The 20,152-nt window shown below is 37.9% G+C and overlaps 1 pseudogene; it reads right to left on the bottom strand.

The window, feature by feature from the left end:
- Positions 1–2,432: 2,432 nt before the first annotated feature.
- On the bottom strand, positions 2,433–19,156 carry LOC115994194 (annotated as a pseudogene).
- Positions 19,157–20,152: the final 996 nt, after the last annotated feature.

The following is a 20,152-nucleotide window of genomic DNA, read 5'->3' as shown; positions in this document are numbered from 1 at the left end:
ATTATTTAAATGATTAGAATAAGAAAATAGAAATTGGGATGTTGGATATATTGTAAAATGGTATTGTATAAATGATAAAGTAGGTTTTGAGATGGTAAAATAGAATAATTTGAACTTTGAAGATTCGGGATGTGAATGCTCTAGGGAAATTGAATCGGATGATTATTCTATTATATTAGAATATAAATATAGAGAATTTTACCCACTTGTTTATTGATACATGTAAGGACACGATTCGTGGCGGACCGTAACGGTGTCGGGTTCGCACGTAAAAAGGCCCAAACAATATCATTTGTAGAGCGTGGGTTTGGAAGGCTAGGCCTTGGTCGACAGGCGGTGGGTTTTTCGTGGTGTTCATACAAGGTTAAGTTTTCCTTCACCCATGGAGTCTTTCTTCTGGAGGTGGGCTAGGAGGCTCTGGTTTTTGGCCATTTTTCCCCACCCCCCCTCTAGGTTCCTTCTCTTTCCTTTTATACTCGCCTGAGTCCACTATCCTTCATCCACGTATAGGGTCAACCTTTCCAAGGTTGATACTTGTCCCGTCAGTCCATACCCAAAGTCATTGGGGATGGTCGTAAAAACTAAAGAATGCAGCTCTGTCAGGTTCAGAGCATTAAATGACAGTAATAGTAGCTTTCCCTGGATATTTTAGATCTTTCTTCCAAGTTTCAATCCTTTGCCGTTTTTACCCTTCTTTCTGGGGGTACTCTGGGTCTGCCGAGGACTGTACTACCCTCGGCAGTATCCAAAGGCTATCTTGTCAAGTTTGGGCCATAGCCCTCCTCGGCTTGGGCCTTTGGATTCTCCCCGGGTAGATGGGCTTGGCCCAAAAATCATTTGGGGCCCCACAATACAATATTACATTTGTAAAATGGTTTCTTGATAGCTTGTGAAATTGTTTCAATTGTTTGATTTTCAAATTTAAAATTTTGTGTTTAGTTGTTTACATCATCTACTATCGAGGCATTTGATAAGTGTGGGAGATTGTAATAGCTGAATTGTGTGGATGTGGACAATGAAATAACACACACATATAATATTTATTTATTGCTTGTACATAGAATGTTTGTAATTTTGATTTAAAATTAAATATGATATTTTCTTATGTAAACAAAAATATTTATAGCCAATACGTGTTTACATCTTTGCCAAAAAAAAAAAAAAAATTAAGTCTTGACTTGTCTAAAAATATATAAGTCAATTTAATAAAAATAAAATAGAATTAAATTATGTATGGTATAAAATAAATACACTTTAATTTAATGAGTTATGTATTACTTAAGAGTTAATAGAGGGAATAAAAAAAAAAGTCAACTATATAAATGCATACATGTTTTTAGTCAAAATCTAAGAGAGCGCCCATTATTGAAATTTATACCCAAAATTATTTTTATTTTTACCAAAAATACAAGAAGGGGGGGGGGGGGGGGGGGTGGAGAATTTTTGAAAAGTCAAGGGCCCTGAGCCTCCCCACACGGCCCTTGACTAAGATGACATAGCAGGGATGGTGCTGAACTGAATCTCATCAAGCATTCACTACTGTTGTTTTTGTTTTTGTATATATATCACAAACGTGGCTGACTGGCATATTCCTAGTCTCAACAAATTGTTGTATCATAACTTGCCTGGATCATGGAATCAGAACTTGCATGAAATAGGAAGAAATTAAATATAACATGATTCTATAAGCAGTTTAGAAAAATACTTAATTAGTCTTGGAGTATAGTGAAATGATGCTCCCTTTTCTCATATTTATAATTAATCTTACTTTAAATTTAATTAGTAGACCCCATCATGATTATGAAAGAAAGGAGCATCATTTACCGTGTTCTGAGATTACTTAACGTGCTCTGAGATTACCTAAGAATTACTCAATAATTTATACCACAACTGCTAGCAATTCAAGTGCACAATTCAACTAGTAATAGATATTCCATACACAAGCTATTAACAATATAAGTTCAAATTTATTTCACATAAGACACTTGATAGTTGATATGCCAGACAACGGGCAAACATTGCAACGTCAGAAAATGTTAATTAACATGCACATACGGGGCATAATTGAAAATCCAAGCAAAGCAAGACCTAACAAACAAACACATTTGAAGCAATAGTTGAGGATCACTGTTAAAACTTCAATGAACAAGACAAACCTTATAACATGTTCTGTAAGTCTCACAAAAGCGAGAAATTATAGAGTTCTTATAGTAGACCATGTTATTTGTCTACCATTCTACTAAAAGATTCCTACTTATTTAAAATTGTTGAGTCAGTAATTAGTTTATGCTAATTTTATTTTATTTTTTTCCGATTCAACAATTTTAAATAAGTGAGTTTTTTAGTTAAATGGTGGATAAATGACGTGGTCTACCATGAGGATGTTATAATTTCTTCACAAAATCTAACCTCGGACATTAATATAGCCAACTTCAAATTTTGAAATGTTCTAATCCTGAGTTCCCATCCAGCCCTATCGACTGAATGTAAGAAACAGTCTTTTACGGTTGTGTCCCTGTAGATTGGGGGGTTTTCTTTTGATAACAACTCCTTGATTGGTCCATACAACCTATGGGTGCTCCCTTGCTTGTTATGTGTTCTAAAAAAACAAGCTACAGAGATTCTTGGACCTACATTCCTTGCCAGTACCCTATGAAATACGCTTTTGAATTTATCATTGGAGATTAGCTGCACCAAATTAAACACACATTAAAGTTAAAGAAGATTTTTCCCATTTTATTATTATTATTATTATTATTATTATATATGTAAATAAAAATTATAATAAGTATGATTTGTGAAGCATGAAAATTACTTACCTGCATCATGTCTCCCAGGTTCACTACCAGTGATCCAGGAATGGGGATAACATCGACCCATTGATTTTGATAGAGGACTTGAAGGCCACTTATTTGGTCTTGCAAAAGAATAGTGACGAATGTAGCATCACTATGTTCGGTAAGGCCCAATGTCATATCTGGTTCAGGGCATGCTGGATAGTAATGACCCAAAAGAGAAAGTCCCTCAACACAGCCCATGTCTTTGAGGTGGTTGAGTTTGAGACCCAGAGCTTCTGACAGCAACTCGGATATTGTTAGCCCTAATTTCATTGCCTTCTTCGTGTAATCAATCATTATATCTCTGCAATTTGATCAAAAATATAAGTACGATTTTCAACTACCCGATAAATAATAACAATACAAACTAGAATGATTTTTTTTTTTTTTTTTTTTAATTTTTTATGGGGGATGCAGATGTAATGCAAAGGGTTTCAGATTGTAGTGAGGAGAAGAACTGTTTGGGACTAAAAATAAACTTCTCCTTCCATGGCCAAGAACTTAGGAACTTTGATGGACTACACTGAAGATAGATTTGATCAAAATCCACAAATATATATATATATATATATATATATATATTTCGTCCTTTTATTTTTTTCCTGCCCGTTAGCCCAAGGAGGAGACGGGGTGAGGGTGGATTTCCTACCCCTTAAAATATTTCATTTTACTTACACTTTTTGGCATTTAGAGTTTGTGATTATTTTTTTGTTGATCCTTTATGTTTCAGAATTTTATTTTGATATTTCATATTTGGTTCCCTTCTCATATGAGTCATGTCATTCATTTCCATTAAAATAATGTGACTGTTATGTACCTTCATAACCATTTTATGAAATATTAGCTTCATATTGCTATGGGATGTAAGAACTTCATTGTTATAGGCAGACAAGGATGATACAAAGTTAGATTATTAAGATAAATGAATGATATGACCAATATAAAACTAAAATCAAGCATGAAAGGCTAAAATAAAATTATAAAACATAAAATATAAAAAGAATCACAAACTTTAATGAAAGAAATATACCTTCTTGCCCTCCTCCCACCCCCCCTTTTTTTGTTTTTATTTATATGGAAATTTATAAATAATAGAGAACAATATAGTTTAAGATTAATTAGAGTACGGTTGCTTTATTAGCTTTTTAGCAAAATTAAAAGAAAAAAAAAATGGTATCTAAGATTGGTGATGCAATTGCTCATATGGCATTAAAAAGTGGTTGTCTTGGTTTGATTAGGGAATCCGTAGTTCAAGTTCAGGCACTAATACTTTGAAAAAATTCTTTGGGTTAACAATTTACACTACTATGGGCCCATTTGTTGTGAACAGTAATTAGTGCAGGACCCACCCGTCGCAAACAGTGATTAATCTCTAGTTGAAAACTTTAAGAAAATACCTAAAAAAAAAAATAATAATAATAATAAAATAATTACCAAAAAAAAAAAAAAAAAAAACCTGCATACTTCTGGCAATTCTACAGGATTTGGTGGACAAGGTGCCATAGAACAATATATGGTATCCCTCCAAATAGCTACTTGAGCTTGATAGAAATCAAAATTGGCATTGTATGTAAAACTTCTTGACAAATCACGTGTATAAAATTCTTTTTTAACCTCCAAATCTTGCTCGTGAAATCCTCTTATCCTATCGATAATCTCATCAAGCACAGTTACCTCAACTCCATGATTGACAACCTGAAAGATACCCCAGTTCTCACAAGCATCTCGGACTTTGTTAACTATGTTATCACGTAGAGTAACATCTTTATCGATGCCTTCAAAGTCTATGATTGGAATGCTGAACTTGGAGTCACAGGAAGAATCTGACACATTGTAATGCTTATTTTGCTCATGGATGAATATCCGTGGGATCTTTTCCACTCCAGCATCAACGAGTCCTTTTACCCCAGCTTTAGACTCATCAAAAGTCTTCAATTCACTTCTCCGATCATAGTTGGATTTCATGTTTGCCAGTAATTCCGCTGAGCTTGTGAAAATAAGATTTTTTTTTATTTTTTTATTTTTTGATGAGGGATATAGGTCAAGAATTGAGAGATCAACTTTCTTCCATTAACTGGATGGATAAAACTGCCCAGTTAGGTGTTGTCGTTAATTAATGTTAGAAATACTGAATGAATGTATTGTATTTCTTAATCAAAGAATATACATCAGTGCCTTAATATAGGAGACCTATGTGTGCGGTACAAGTAAAGTGTAGTACAAGTACAAGTGTACTATACAAGTAACCTAGTTGGGCCTAAAGCCCATAACATAATATACGTTAACAGCCCCCCTCAAACTCAAGGTGGATGTGAGACCAGCTTGAGGTTGTCAACCAAATCACGAGTGCGTCCCTTAGGAAGTGACTTGGTGAAGATATCTGCAAGTTGATCTTTGGAGGAGACGGAGAAAAGCTTGAGAGCACCATGGACAAGATGATAACGGATAAAATGACAATCAATCTCGATGTGTTTAGTCCGTTCATGGAAGACATCATTGTGAGCAATATGAATGGCACTCTGGTTGTCACAATAAAGGGGAGTAGCAGAGGATGTGGACACACCTAAATCCTTAAGAAGCCATCGTAGCCAAAGAAGCTCAGATGTGGTATCAGCAAGGGCACGATATTCTGCTTCAGTACTAGAGCGGGCCACAAAGGTTTGTTTCTTACTTCGCCAAGAAATCAAAGAAGAACCAAGGAGAAAGCAATAACCTGTAGTGGACCTGCGATCAGTGGGATCTCCTGCCCAATCAGCATCAGAGAATGCACGGAGTACAAGAGGAGACTGAGCTGAGTAGAAAAGGCCATGAAAGAGGGTGCCCTTCAGGTATCGAAGAATGCGCAGAACAGCAGCATAGTGAGTTGATCGTGGAGCAGACAGATACTGGCTCACCTGATGAACAGCATAGGAGATGTCTGGACGAGTAACTGTGAGATAAACTAGGCTGCCAACCAATCGTCTGTAAAGAGAGGGATTAGACAATGGTTTCCCCCCTGAGGGAGTCAGATGCGCATTAAGTTCAACTGGAGTGTCAACAGTCTTGCTATCAGTGAGTCCAGCTCGAGACAAGAGTTCAGAAGCATACTTAGTCTGAGTAAGATAAAGTCCATCTGTAGAATGAGTGATTTCAAGACCCAAGAAGTAGCTGAGATGTCCAAGATCTTTCATCTCAAATTGCTGACTGAGAAAACCCTTGAGTTCTTGAATGCCACTGAGGTCATCACCAGTTATGATCATATCATCCACATACAGGAGAAGTAAAATAGTGCCTTTGTCAGTGCGACGAAGAAATAAGGCAGAATCATAATGACTGGCCATGTAACCCAAATGAGAGATGGTAGAGCTGAATTTGGCAAACCAAGCTCGTGGAGCTTGTTTAAGGCCATAAAGAGCACGTCGAAGGTAACAAACCTTGTTTGAGTCAACAGAGAGACCAGGAGGAGGTTGCATATAAACTTCTTCATTTAACTCCCCATTAAGGAATGCATTTTTGACATCCATCTGAAAAAGATCCCATTTACGGGCAGCAGCAACAGCTAAGAGGGCACGGACAGATGAGATACGAGCAACCGGAGCAAAGGTCTCTTCATAATCAATCCCATACTCCTGTGTAAAACCTTTTGCAACAAGACGAGCTTTGTAGCGCTCAATGGACCCATCAGAGCGAGTCTTAATCTTGTAGATCCACTTACAACCAACCACAGATTTCCCGGGAGGGAGTGTCACCAAATCCCAAGTATGATTTTTAGATAATGCATCAAGTTCCTCTTTCATTGCAATCTGCCATAAAGGGTCAGTGGAAGCCTCACGATAGGTGTGAGGCTCATGTAGTGTAGCAAGAGCAGTGTAACAATGATAGTCAAGTAAATGTGCAGGAATAGATCTTACTCGAGTTGAGTGACGAGGTGGAATGTCTTGTGCAAGATCTTCAGGCGGAGCAGGAGCAGGGGACCCAAGCTCAGGGTTGGGGTTGGGTAGCTCGTCTTCAACCTGTTCATCTTCCACCTGTTCATTAAAGGGTGAACTAGGAAAGGGATCAGTAATATCTGGTGGTTGGACAGAGAAGTCTACAAGAGAATCAGGAGCAACTACAGGAGGATCAGGAGCAGCTACAGAAGGAATATGTGCCTCATCTGGAAAAAGATCTAAAACAGAGGAGGAAGATAGGGAGGCACGAAAGTGAGAGAGCTCGACAAAGAGGCGATGTTCCCAAAAGACAACATTGCGGGAAACACGAAAACGATGAGAGACAGGGTCATAACACCGATACCCCTTTTGAGTTTCGCCATAGCCAAGAAAACAACAAAGCCTTGACCGAGGCTCAAGTTTGTTATGCTCATGTGGCTGAAGAAGAACGAAACAAGCAGAACCAAAGGAGCGAAGGTGGTGATAGTCTGGAGATGACCCAAAAAGGCGCTCATATGGAGTTTGATTTTGGATAACCGGACTCGGAATGCAATTAATAGCATGAACAGCATGAAGAGCAGCTTCACCCCAAAAAGGAGCAGGAACTTTGGCAGAGAGAAGGAGAGCACGAACAGTGTCAAGAATATGACGAAGTTTCCGTTCGGCTCTACCATTTTGCTGAGAGGTACCTGGACAAGTTAGTTGATGAACAGTGCCATAGGAATGCAAAACAGCTTGGAAAGCATATTGAGTATATTCAAGAGCATTATCAGATCGAAAAATTTTGATGCGTTTGGAAAACTGAGTTTCAACCATTTTTGCAAAATTAGAATATACTTGCAATAATTCAGAACGATGTTTCATATTAAAAATCCAGCTATAGCGAGAGTAATCATCAACAAAGACAACAAAATATCGAGACCCACCAATACTAGAGACAGAGGAAGGGCCCCAAACATCAGAATGAATAAGGTCAAAGATATCAGTGGATATTGATTCACTAGTATTGAAAGGCAAAGCTGGTTGTTTTCCTAATTGGCACGAAACACAATCAAAATTTTTTGTAGACACTGAACCTAACAAACCTCTAGAAGCTAATTGTTGTACCCGAGAGGAAGATGCATGACCAAGTCGAGCATGCCAAAGTGCAAGGGAAGGAATTGAAGAAGCTGTAGCAGCTGCAGCAACAGAAACAGGAGCAACAAGTGGAAGACGAAGGTTGTCCACGGGAAACATACGCCCAACTCTGGGACCAGTCCCAAGCTCCTGTCCCGTCCTTGAATCCTGCACAATACACCCAGAATAATCAAAGATAATGCGATAACCCAACTCAGCTAATTGTCCAACAGAAAACAAATTATAAGAAAGGTCAGGAACATTAAAGACTCCAGGAATCGAGAGATTGGAGGTCGCAACGGAACCTATATTATGACCAGACATTGTGGAACCATTTGCTGTGCGAATATTAAGAGGGTGTGGTGCAGGTTTAAGGTCAGAAAATAAGGACGAGTGTGGTGTCATGTGATTGCAACAAGCAGAATCCATAAGCCAAGAGGTAGGAGACATACCAGATAAAGCTGAGAGAGAAGAGGAATAAGATGCATTACCAACCATACGAACGACATTGGCGATGATATTTATAAGGTCATCTCTGGAAATGGTGAAAGTGGATCCAGAAGACTGAGACTTTGCAGAGACGGGAGCCATAGGTTGGACACTCTCAGTGTTAGCAACAGTAGCAGCAGAAATGGAAACAACTGATTTGTTGCGTTGATAGCAAGTCTCAATATTATGGCCAAAACGTTTGCAAAAATTGCAAAAACGTTTGTTGGATTGTCGGCGACGATTGTTGCAAAAGGAAGAAGACTTGTCCTTATTCTTCATTTTGAAGCAAAATATGCAAAAATGGACTGCAAAAACGAAATCTACGCGAAAAACTGGGTAAGGAGCACCTGGACAGAAAAAAGTCAACCCGGAAAAGTCAACGGTCAAAGTCAACGGTCAACGCTGGTCAACGGTCAACCCTCGGTCAAAGGTCAACGATCTGTCAACGGTCAGAAGATGACGTCACTGGATGACGTGGCGCTGACGTCAGCAGAATAGTGGATGCTGACGCAGCTAGGGCTGACGTGGCAGGTGAGATGACGTCAGCAGACCAGGTGAGGGCGCGTGAGGGCGCGTGCAGGCGCGTGGCGGCAAATTGACGGCGGGTGACGGCGCGTGTGCAGCGCGTGACTTGAAATTCCGGCGCGTGGAGGCGCGTGTGGCGCGTGATCGTCGAAACAGCAACTTTGAGCGGCGCGTGAGGGCGCGTGATGTCTCCGATGACGACGAGGCTTCCACGGATGTGTAGATCGGCGCAGGACGATCTCAGTGGTACCTTCAAAAATGAAATCGGAGTAATATTTGCTGCGGTGATGCAAAGAGCAGTGGTCTGTGTAGTGTGAAACTCCTGAACGACGGCGGCTGCAGGTCCGGAACCTAAGGACGACGGCTGGATGACGTCGGAGGTTCAACGGCGATAGGCTGCGGCGGCAGTTGTGATGGCGGAAGCGTTAGTAAAAGAAAGGAAGTCACACAATGAAGACAAGACTGCTAAGAAAAGGTCAGAGCAGTGGCTCTGATACCATGTTAGAAATACTGAATGAATGTATTGTATTTCTTAATCAAAGAATATACATCAGTGCCTTAATATAGGAGACCTATGTGTGCGGTACAAGTAAAGTGTAGTACAAGTACAAGTGTACTATACAAGTAACCTAGTTGGGCCTAAAGCCCATAACATAATATACGTTAACAATTAACAAGTATTTTTGCCAAAACAAAATAATTGATCCCAATGTACCATTGACTTCCGCTGAAGCGGCTTTTGTCTTTTCTTTTGTTCTGTTTCACACTTTCACTATCATAAGTGCCATCGACATTCGACAAAAGACAAAATAAATTTTTTTTTTTTTTGAAAAGGAACATAGATTGCATTGCAAAAGAAAAGGGAAATATAGAAAGAAGCCTGCTGTGCAAGACTTTTAGAGCAGTAAGTCTGCTTGTACAGTTGATTCTAAAAAGGAGGGAGTAACCCCTTTCCACAAATGATGAGATCCATTCCCACGGGCAAAGAGAGCAAGCTCATGAGCTGCATAATTAGAAGCCTGGTTTAGGTGCCTAAAAGAGCAGAAAGCAAAGGTTTCTTTGGCTTGAATAACGTCCTGAATAATGTGCCCAAATGGAGTCCCTAAGGCAGAATCATTGACAACATTTATCACATTGGAAGCATCACTTTCAATCATCACATGAGTGAGCTGCAAATCTTGGGTGAGCAAAATGCCTTGCTCCAAAGCAAGGACTTCTGCTAATTCCGCTGGGAAGTGGGACTGGAGGTTTGCAGAGGGCAGCAAATGTTTCGCCATTGTAATCTCTGATGATGACTCCAATACTAGAGGTTCCATCAAGGTCTGAAGAGGCTCCATCCACATTAATATTTAATACACCAGGAGGTGGAGGGGGCTAGCAACTAGCAAGGGTCGGCCTTGGAGCAGAAAAATCAATGGTTGCTGCATCAGAGAAGTCCTCAATGGAACTTCTAGCCATCTGCCAGACCTGTAAGGGGGAAGAGCACTTGCCTTCATGAATAACTCTGTTTCTCTTATACAAGATTGCCTAAGCTGCAGTGAAGAATAATTCAAGATCTTGAGAAGGCTTGTGAGCAAGAATGAACATGGCCAAGTCAGGGAGAGTCCAATTGCTCCTTTGGTACAGTTGCAGCCCATCACACCAAAGATTCCAAACCTGGGTAGCAAACTCACAATGTAATAAAGTATGATAAATAGATTCAATCCCCCCATTGCAAATCGGGCATTCATTGCTGGTTATAATGCCACGGGAGCACATCTTTTCCTTGGAAGGTAGCCCACTGACACAAGCCCTCCAAGCAAAGATTTTAATCTTTGCAGGGAGGTTGAGGTGCCACAAACACTTCCAAAGGGGCTTGAGAGGATCTCCCATAGAGCTTCTCACATCATCCTTATCTTCAACCGAGCAGTGGGCAAAGTGGTATGCACTCTTCACAGTGAACTCCTCATGGCTGTTCCCCATCAATATTAATTTGTCTTCAGGCAAGCTTCGACTAAGAGGCAACTTGAGGATTGTTTCAGCTTCAAAGGGAAGGAAGGTTGCTCTAATAACATCAACTCTCCACCATTTTGTGGCCGGCTCAATGAGGGAAGAGACCATGGGAAAGATTAGGGGATTATTAGGGGGAGTGATGACTTTGTGTGTGGTGGGGGTGGGAAGTCATTTGTCATCCCATATGTGAATTTGTTTGCTATTGCCCACATGCCACTGAGTTCCTTTCCTAATAACCTCAAAACTGTTAAAAATGCTCCGCCAAGAGTAGGATGGATTAGAGCCAAGAGTTGCACTAAGAATGTCACCGGAAGGAAAATAGCGTGCTTTGAGGACCTAAGCAATAAGGGAAGTTGGGTTTGTGAGGATTCTCCAAGTTTGTTTTGCCAACATGGCTAGATTAAAAGCTTGCAAGTTCCGGAAGCCCAAACCCCCTTTAGATTTAGGATAGCACATTTGCTTCCAACCAACCCAAGCCATTTTTGTCTCTTGGTGCTTTTGGCCCCACCAAAAATTCCTCATCATGCTTTCAAGATCATCACATAGGCCCTGGGGGAACTGAAAACGGCTCATGGTGTAGGTGGGGATCGCTTGGGCGACCGCCTTAATGAGGATTTCCTTTCCATCCATAGAGAGCAATTTACCCTTCCAACCGGCTAGTTTTTGCCCAACCCGCTCCTTAAGAATAGAGAAGACTTGATTTTTTGACCTTCCAATGAAAGATGGAAGTCCAAGATATTTGGAGTGCCTTGAGTCTTGCATTGGCCCCAAAATGGCAAAGATTGCATCCTTTATATCCTGATGAGTATTCGGGTTGAAAAACACCGAGGATTTATCTATATTAATCTTCTAGCCTAAAGCATCCTCATACCTCCGAAAAATTTGCTTAAGCTCTTGGCACTCTTCGGGCTTAGCCTTACAAAAAAGGATGCTATCATTTGCGAAGAAGAGATGGGTAATGTTAGGGCAATTACGAGAAATAGAAATGCCATTAAGGGAGTGATTTCTTGCTGCCTTGTGAATGATGGCCGAGAGACCCTCAGCACAAAGAAGGAAAAGGCTTGGGGAGAGGGGGTCGCCTTGGCATAGACCCCTAGATGGAGTGATGTTCCTATAAGCCACCCCATTTATTAGGACTGAATAGGAGACTGATGTAATGCATTGCATAATGAGATTCACCCATTTAGAACAGAAACCAAGCTTTTCCATGACCCTTTTAATAAAAGCCCATTCTACCTTGTCAAAAGCCTTGCTCATATCAAGCTTAACAGCCATATAACCCTCTTTTCCCGCTATTTTGTGGTTTAGGTAGTGCATTAATTCAAAAGCCACTAACACGTTGTCCGTAATGAGGCGGTCCGGGGTAAAAGCACTTTGGTTCTTAGAGATGATATCTGGGAGAAGGTTTTTGAGTCTGTTGGCCAAAGTTTTGGAGATAAGCTTGTAGATAACGTTGCAAAGGCCAATGGGTCTAAATTCAGTCATTTTCTTTGGGTTGCTTATTTTTGGGATGAGGGAAATATTAGTTTTATTAATTTCATTCATGGGCAAATTGTTGTTGAGGACATTTAGGACCGTATTAGTAATGCTATTCCCTACTATATTCCAATATTTCTGGTAAAAAATAGCGGGCAGACCGTCAGGTTCGGGAGCTTTGGTAGGATGAATTTGCTTGAGAGCTGTAGCCACTTCTTTTCTAGTAAATGCACAAGATAAGCTTTCATTCATCTCCTCGGTCACCTTAGAGGGGATAGCTTCAACGACCTCTTCAACCTGAGTAGGGAAAGCGGTGGAGAAAATGTTTTCAAAATAGTCCACAGTTGCCCGGGCAATAGATTCCTTCCCCTCACACCACCTGCCATGTTCGTCCTATAATCCCAGGATTGTGTTTTGTTTACACCTTTCTAAAGCATGGGCATGAAAGAATTTTGTGTTCCTATCGCCCTCCTTTAACCAATGTGCCTTGGCTCTTTGACCCCAATATAGCTCCTCATCGTCCAAAAGCCCATGCAACTCCCTTCTTAGGTTTCTAATCTCAGAACTCAGCTCACCATTTTTTTCTTATAGTGTAAGGGTGTATGGATCGAGGTGGTAGATTAGTGCAACATTATATAAATATATATATATATATATATATATATATATATATTTGAAAGCAAACTAGTATAAACATTAGAATAAGTTTAGACCCCTAAATTTTAAATTACAGTTAAATTACTTTTAATTTACTCTAAACAATAGAGAATAAGAGAAATAAACAGATAGTCAACTAGGACTACTAACTTGTATAGGGATAAATATAATTGATAATTAAGTAAAAGTACAAGTAGTAAGAGAAGAAGGGAGCAAATACAAGATAACACGATATGTTATTGAAGAAGAAAACTAGAGAACCTGGTAGAAAAACCTCTTCGTAGCCCGATTTGTTAAAATGATCCACTGGTAAATCAGTTGAAGTACATGAATAGAAAGAGACCCTTTAAGTTTAATCTACCCACTGAATTTGAACCCTTTGAGCTCCAGCTATCATCGAACTTCTTTGAGTCTTGTCTTTACCAATTTCCTGAATTCCGCAATTATCACCAATTGCTCCTACAAAGATTGGCATGAATTCTCTATTAAAGATAGGTAAAGAAAAAAGAAACAATTTGTATATAGAAAAAAGACCAAGACCGAGTACGAGGTCCACAACCACTATGTGTGTGTGTATATATATATATATCTTGGAGATGCTGATCAACCCAATACATTGATGCCTTTTGGCATCAAAGTGCATACCTACCTTACCTGGCAAATGAGCTTGCACTGTTGGATATGCTGATCAAGATCAACCATTTGGTCACCAAATTCAAATATTGAATGAAGGAATAATACATAAATTACAATAATATGAAATTTGAACTAATGGATAATATGAAATTTGAACTAAACCATTAGGCTTAACTTAATTTATTATCTGAAGAAATCAAAATCAACCAAAACTAAAAGTTACAAACACTTCTATGTAGAAACTCTCTAGCTTTTTGAATTCTTCTATGTGTGTGAGACTGCTTTGTAGCATTTGCATGGATATCTTGGACATGGATTTTAGTGTCTTACATCCAAATTGATTTCGCTAAGATCTTAGAAGCATATTATTTAGTTTGAATATATATGTAATTTTGTATATATGTGTGATAATCTTAATGCTTGAGCCAAAAGAAAGTGTGTAGGAATTTTCATCTTGGGTGGAGGTTCAATTTAAGTTTTTAATTTGGATGATGAGCATTTAAAGTGGAAAGTGAATGGCCTAAATGGATGCCCCAAAAAACCAGAGGGTAATCCAGAGAGAAAAATACCTCAACAGGTTGCAATATATTGCACACGTGGACTAAGATGTTAGAAAACTTCAAGTTGTCTCAGAGGCAAAGGATTGAAAGATGTGATTCTCTTTAGAAGATCAATTTCATGCTTTCTAATTATTTGTTTTATGGGTTATTATACAAGCCAAAAATATATTATGAATTTCTGTTCAAAATTTAGTATCAGTTTTCTAATTATTTATTTATGAGAGTATGCAACAAGCACAAACGTTTTATTCTATTTAAAATGTACTATCAGCTTTTGTCTTTCAATTTATAAACATTTCACACTTTCAATCTACAAACATTTCGCATGACTATCATCAGCTAACTATCTAACAACTAGAACCACATTACATGTCCAAATGTTTCAGGTAATGTTTCTTAGTAACATCTTTATGAACGCTAAGAACACTCACATGTTTCATAACAAAAGCTACTCAAAGAGATAAACTCATGCATCGTACATATTAGCAATTAGTTTAATTATTTAATTTGCATTTCACATATCTTGGATTTGGTTTCTCTAGGGACAAACATTAAGTTTACGAGTAAATTTATTATATTATTATTAATTACATATAGAATCCAATGCCATGCATTGAGTACTGGAAAGCTACCATAGCTGACCGAAATTATCCACGGCCTCACAGCTTGAAATGATCTAGTGCAGGGATTCCATTCAGCCCTTTCATGTAATAGTGTGACACGAACTCTTTCATAGTGGTTTTCCTATATTTAGGGGGCGTTTCTTCTGATAACAACTCCTTAATTGGCCCGTATAGTCTCGAGGCATTTTCCGGTGGAAGATGTGTTCTGAAGAAACTTGCAACTGAAATTCTTGGACCTACATTTTTGGCAAATACTCTGTGGTTGACACTTATAAACCTGTCATTAGAGATTAGCTGCACAAAGACAGATGGAAATTAGTAAAAGAACCCCCCTGATTTTTTTTTTTTTTTTTTAAATTTTTTTATTGTAACCCCTGAATATCTTTTTTTTGGACAATTCAATATCTAGGGAGATTTGAATATTGGATGTCTCCATTGGAAACAACTGGAGATGCCATCCAGTCGCTAAAAGGCTCTTAGTCATAACCCCCACAATATAATTGTGCCAGTGTAAGTTTGTTCTATTAAAATCAAGCTGATGCATAAGGTTACTTGATATTTCCCCCCCTTCATTTGTTGAACAATTACTTTTCAGCTTGTATGTCAAATGTCTATAAAGATGACATTTGATTTCAATGGTTGCTCAAAAAGCGTGTCATGCTTATATACTAGATACCACCATGGTTGACAACCAAATCAAGCCTCACAAGTCAAGCAGCCAAGTATGACATACTCTATTGTGAGTGTTCATCTTAAGTTCATGCTTAATTTGGGCTTGAACACATAATAATATGGAAATTTCTTGTCTTCTTTTAAATAATATATAGATTTATAATTATAGACTTGCCTGTAACATATCTCCCAGGTTCACTACTAGAGCTCCAGGAATGGGGTTAACATCAACCCATTGATTTTCATGGAGAACTTGAAGGCCACCAATTTTGTCTTGTAAGAGCACAGTGAGGAAGCTACTGTCAGAATGGGCACTAGTGCCCCAAGTCAGCTCTGGCTCAGGACATGCTGGGTAGTAATGGCCAAGGAAAAAGAGTCCCTCTGCACAGCCAGTGTCTTTCAGGTGGCTTGGATCGAGGCCAAGTGCTTCTGACAGCAGCTCAAATAGAGTAACCCCTAATCTCATTACTTTGTTTGAGAAGTCTATCACTATATCTCTGCAAAAGTACATATCATGAAGTCATGAATAAAATTTCACTAGCTTATATTTTCTAGTTCCTATCTCTGCAATAACAAGCACCAAAATCTTAATTTGGTAACACATAGTTTTATATATATTGCAAAGCTTTTCAAAATATGTCAAAATTATATTATATCAAAATTAAAAATAAAAATGTCAACTACACCCTAAAACAGTTGGCACTTCCCAATTCCAATTAATTTCCCCCACCAACATTAAATTAGAATATTATAAATATCAACTGAGAATCAGAACCCCTCCTTCATGAAGTCAATGTAGCCCTCTTATCCCTAACGGTTTGTTCACTAGATTTCCTTGATCCTATTTTGAACGTTGAAAATGACTCTTTAAAATCCCTCTCTTGCTAGGAATTCTATTTTGTTCCTGTAAGGTTGAATTTAATCAACCATATATTGACTTTATTCCATAACAAATTTTCTTGTAATACAGCACTTAGAAACCCTGTATTTAGGTGGGAATCATGTAAGGGTAGTGTGTGAGAGAGTGTGAAGAAATGTTCAAGACAGTGCAGTGAAGCAGAGACTCGTGGCTAGGACTTGCGGGAGGCTCGTGGCTTGCAAGCCGCCAAAAGTTACACACGTGCAGAGCATGCAAGGGAGCTGAACAGTCATGCCAGCTGGAGAACTACAGGACAAAAATCCAAACTGGCCATTCAGCTAACTCACGGCTTGAACTCGCGACTCAGTCAAGTCGCGAGGTCAAGTCGCTAGCCTGCCCTGTTTTGGAAAAACTGACTCTTTGCATTCCATTCTCACACCAGTATAAATATCCCTCATTCCCACAAAATATGAGTGACTATTCAGAAAGAAAAACCCTAAGAGAGGTTTCTTCAAAACATCCACCCAATTAGAGAGAGCTACTCATTCTTAGAGAGAAACCTTTGTAGTCTCTTCTCATTGCCTCTCTCATTGTCATACCTATTGAGAGGAGATTTCTATCCAAACACTACCCACACTAATTTAGAGTGTTGAGTGTTTTTGGAGTTTTGGGAAGTATTGGAAGATGCCAAGGATGGCGGATGCTACGGTCTAGTAGCGGAATCTGGTAAGTTAGAAAAGAAAAAGGTTCGGCGCAACCTCGTTGGAGCAAGAAGTTTGGAGGGCTTAGGTACATCGGGTAGATTAGGCTTGGAGGGTCTATTGCTGTTCATGTATCCCAACTACATTTTCTAGTGGATTATTGACCGCTTGGAGGGCGGCGGAGAGGTTTTACGCTGAGGGTTTCGGTTTCCTCTTCGATAACACATCGTGTGTTATCCTTGTGTTTGCATCTCTCTTCCCTTTATCTTTGCCTTTTATTTTCTGTTGTGGATGTGATTTTAATTGGCATAAATTGTTTACCAATTCTATATTATAGCTTAGGTTCATTTTCCGCACACTAGTTGTTTGACATAAAACTTGAATTGATTAATTTGTAAATTGAGGGTCTAAACGTTCAAGAGTGTTTATACACATATTTGAACTTTCAGTTCCCACGAACCTAAATATTTTGGCCCACAATATTGTTTCTGTAGGGAAATTAACACAAAATTTCCAACCTGTGAGAAACAAAAAATAGAGAAAACACACGTTAAAGAAAAACAATCACATGCTTAAGACAATATTTACATGGTTCGGCAATTTGTTTATGTTCACGGAGTTGCAGAGATTTCATTATTATCAGGGAAAAAAAATACCAAGCTTCCACTCCATGGACTAAGCCTCATAAAATCTCCCATTAAAAACCACGCAACATTATTTAGGTTGGATTGGATCATCAACCGGATCAAACATAACTAGGCTCCACAAATCCCAACAATTTCTTAGGCACCTTTTGTAATTGGGATAAACTTTTAACCATCTTTTACCTTCCTGATTGGGTTTTCTACCCATATGGTAGAGGTAGCTTAGGCCCCTCTTTCTTCTTAATAGAATTACTCTTAATTATCAACCAAAAAAAAAAAAAAATGTCATGAGATCATCTAGAAGGTTTTAAATTCAAAATTCCTAACCAATTTCTTAGAACTACCTTTTAGGAATTCCTCAAAGTAATTACATGGTATATTTGGGATGGGACTTTTAAAAAATAAAATAAAAGAATGTTATAAATAAATATTATTTGATTAATTAGAATAAATAATCTAACCTAAATACACTAATCAAAACTAATAAGAATAGTAATCTAGCTATAAGGAATGATGCTAGAGCTTAGGTAGGAGCTTGTAGAAAAAAGTTACAATGTTTATACAGAATAGAGTTTTGTGCATCTGTTGGGGTGTCTCTTTCCTACTTCTGGTGTTGTTTATTGATTTTAGGTATTCCTTTTCTCTGTAAATAATGAAATTCTCATTTATCAAAGAAAATGAATCATCAACACCCAAGTGAACAATGAATACTGGCTATATAACCCATATATAGTATTTCCATGAATAGAAAGTGCTATTGGGGAAAACAAAAAACAAAACAAAAGGAAAAAGAAATCTTGCTAGGATGATAGTAGTGTAACTTAATTACCTGCAAACATTAGGCAACTCTTCAGGACTCAGAGGATGAGGAGCCAAAACACAGGACAAGGTATCCCTCCAATTTGCAGCTTGTGCTTGATACAAATCAAAATTGCTATTATATATCACCTTTTGTGTGTAATCACGCGAATAGAGCTGTTTCTTCACTTCAAGATCTTGCTCATGAAATCTACGTATCCCATCAATCATCTCATCCAAAACACTTACTGGAATCCCATGATTAATCACTTGGAAAAATCCCCACTTCTCACAAGCATACTGGACTTTGTTTATAATCTCATTATGTAGACTAGCGTCTTTGCCAAGGCCTTCCAAATCTATGATTGGAATGCCAAAGTTGGAGACTTTACCTGAATTCTCATCAAGCTTATGTTGCTCATGGATGAATATCCGTGGGATCTTATCCAACCCGACATCCACAAGTCCCTTAACTCCAGCTTTAGAGTCATCAAAAGCCTTCAACTCAGTGTTCCTGTCATACTTTGATTCAAGCTCAGCCTGATTTTCTCCTGGGCCTGTGACTATCATTTTTTTTTTTTCTTTTTTTTCTTTTTTTTTCTTTTTTTCTTAAATTTCGTATTCTCTTTTAGAATAAGTATAACAATATAGCTTGACAAACTTGTGGCCCTTGTGAAATATAAAACTCTGTTCAGAAAACTTTTCCTTGAATGAATCATTGAATTCTCTAATAAAGTCAATTAGGATGCGTTTGATATTAGCTTAAAAAACTAATCTTTTTGACTATTTAGTTTTTTTTTTTAATTATTATTTAATTTATTTTTACTATTATTTATGAGTCTTATTGTATTTTTTTAATAATATTCATGAGTCCCTACTGTACTATTTCAGCAAAAAATTTTCAAGTTCAACTAAATAAACTTTTCCAAACAAACTCTTAAAGAAAGAAACAACACAAAATAGAATAAAAAAAACACCGGTTCTAGTACCACAACTTTTTTTTATTATAATTTTGGTATGACCAATAGTTTTTTATTGTGTATCACTTTTATATAGAATTATCATTTTTTATCCGCTACTCATAATTTATCATATTTGTCAAAAACACCATGAGGTCTCTTTTTTATTTTTTCTTTATGTTGTTTTTACAGGACCACTTATTGTTATTATCAGGAATGCCTTTACAAGAGAGTATTCTGTGTTTCCGTTGTATGTTTCTTCTCCCTCACATGAGAGTGGACCCTACACTTGTGGGGTCCACTCTCATGTGAGGAAGTGTAGGGTCCACTCTCATGTGAGGAAGAAGAAGCATGCAACGAAAATAGGGTATTCTTTTTCCACTTCAAGACAAGCATAGAGTAATAGGTTTATGAACGATTAACAATTTTTTATACTAGTTTATCATCAAAAAAAAAAAAAAAAAAAATTATACCAACTCCCGAGTTCATGATAGCTCTTTTTATTTTTTTTTATTTTTTATTAATAATTTGGTAAGTAATAAGAGTGTTAAATCGTGACTATGCCATAAAAGTTCAAAAATTATTTTATTTATTATTTATTAATATAATAGAATTTTAACTTATAATATCCGTTCTATGATAATCGTTATATTTATCATTAAGCTAAAGTACCAATTGATTTTTTATGTAGAAAATATTC

The sequence above is a fragment of the Quercus lobata genome, chromosome 6, assembly GCF_001633185.2.
Source record: "Quercus lobata isolate SW786 chromosome 6, ValleyOak3.0 Primary Assembly, whole genome shotgun sequence".
NCBI lineage: Eukaryota > Viridiplantae > Streptophyta > Magnoliopsida > Fagales > Fagaceae > Quercus > Quercus lobata.
This window is presented reverse-complemented; position numbering and strand designations above follow the sequence as displayed.